Source organism: Chrysochloris asiatica, unplaced genomic scaffold (genome assembly GCF_000296735.1).
Source record: "Chrysochloris asiatica unplaced genomic scaffold, ChrAsi1.0 scaffold00001, whole genome shotgun sequence".
NCBI lineage: Eukaryota > Metazoa > Chordata > Mammalia > Afrosoricida > Chrysochloridae > Chrysochloris > Chrysochloris asiatica.
In genome coordinates this window covers 34,219,643-34,221,889 of record NW_006408519.1, presented here as the reverse complement: position 1 = coordinate 34,221,889, position 2,247 = coordinate 34,219,643, and positions in this window count along the sequence as shown.

Genomic DNA, 2,247 nt, shown 5'->3' with positions numbered 1-2,247 from the left:
TTTAGCTGATGGTATATGGAGGGGATTATAATCAATGTAATGAAACAAGTTATATGAATTGTTGAATGTGAAACTGATGATGTGCCCTGTAAACTTTCATTCACTCAATCCACAATAAAAACCTTAAATTAAAAAACAAAACAAAACAAAAAAACAGCTGCAATAGTACATTGACAGGAAGCTTCTAAAAGTTCAAGCCAGATTCAGGTGAGGATGTGGAAAGAGGGATATCAGATGTATCTTGCCTGAAAGCAGAGAATACCAGAGAGATGTTTACCTGAGTTTTATTGACTACAAAAATGTTTTCAATTGCATGAATCATGACAAGCTATGGACAACATTGTGGAGAATTAATTGTTTGGAACGCTTAAGTGTGATCATGAGGACTTATACATAGACTAAGAGGCAGTAGTTCATACAGAAAAAGTGGACACTGAATAGTTTAAAATCAGGGAAGTTGTGTGCCAGGATTGCATTCTTTCACCATACCTATTTAATCTGTATGCTGAGCAAATAATCCAAGAATCTGGATTATATAAAGAAGAAAGTGGTATCAGGATTCGACTAAGACTCATTAACAACCTATGATATGCAAATGACACAATCCTACTTGCCGAAAGTGAAGAAGACTTAAAATACTTAGTGATGAAAATCAAAGACCACAGTCTTCAGTATGGGTTGCACCTTAATGTAAAGAAAACAAAAATTCTCACCACTGAACTAATAAATAATATGATAATTGGAGAAAAGATTGAAGTTGTCAAGCTATCTTTTTGTTTGGATCAACACTCATGGAAGCAGTGTGCTCATATTATGCATCAGGCATCATTCACAGTACTTTATAGATAGTAGTGCATTTAATAATCTCATCAATCCTATGAGAAATTACCATTATCATCATATTGTAGCTGAAAATTACATAGATGCTTGTCATTTGAAATGAAGTTATAAATAGTAGCAACTTGTACATCGTATCCTTGATGCTAAAGTATTTTCCTTACTTGATCTTATCTCAAATCAAGCTTATGATATAGAAAGTCAGTGGGTTCTTCCTACCTCCCATGTAGGAACTGCTCTGTAGGAATTGACATCTTGGCAATTGATCATTTACATCTTTTCCACTGAAGTATACCTCTCACTGGAGTCCTGGTTTGGCACTGTAAGATAAACACTGGAATACTAACCAAAATGCTGGCAGTTCAAACCTACCAGATACTCCTCAGAAACCCTATTCAAGGTTGTTATGAGTTGGAACCGACATGATGGCACTTAACAACAAATGCCTCTTCACAATTATAGGGTTCTTCCTTCTATATAAATGAAAATCAATCCACTGTAACTTCAAGCTAATATTCCCTGGATCTGTAATATTGAGCTACATTTCTACTTGATGCCACTTTAAACATTGTAAGATTGTGATGGCATCTCCTCCCAGTCTTCTGTTCTCACAATCCCTTCACCTGTTTCTCATGTCACATGGTTCATAAACCACAGACAATTCTTGTTACATACTGGATGTATTCTAGTTAGTCATGACCTTCTTCATTTGAAAAAAATGAAACTGAGTGCTACAACCTGGGCATCTAGTGTGCCAGGAGAAGGGAGAGAGTATATGTTATTCTCTATCTCTGTGGTGGAGTTATGGTGTGGTGCTGTGGGTTAATATGCTGGACCACACTGTTGGTTTGAATCACAAGGTTGGAAGTTCAAGCTCACCAGCTGTTCCTCAGAAACACTAAACAGGGTCACTATTATTTGGAACCAACTTGATGGCACTTAACAACGACATCTCTGTGGTACTGAGATAAGTGAGAAAAAAAAGAAGATGAATCAGTGTATTTGAATTGTGGTGTTGAAGAAGAATATTGAAAGTACCATGGACTGCCAAAGGAACAAAGAAGACTGTGTTTGAAGAAGAACAGTCAGAATGCTCCATAGAAACTAGGCTGGCAAGATTTCCATCTTTCATTGTTTGGACACGTTGTCAGGAAGGACCATTCCCTGGAAAAGGACTTCATGTTTGGTAAAGTGGAGGGTCAGCGAAAAGAGGGAAAACCCCAATAAGATGGACTGGTACCGTGGCAGAAACAAAAGTCTCAATCATAGCAACAATTATAAAGAGAGCTCAGGACTGTGTTCTCTTATGCATAGCATCACTATGTGTCTGAACAAACTCATCAGCACCTAACAACAACAACATTTCAAGAGATACCATATGAACAAGAGCCAATGATACTCAGAGAGGAA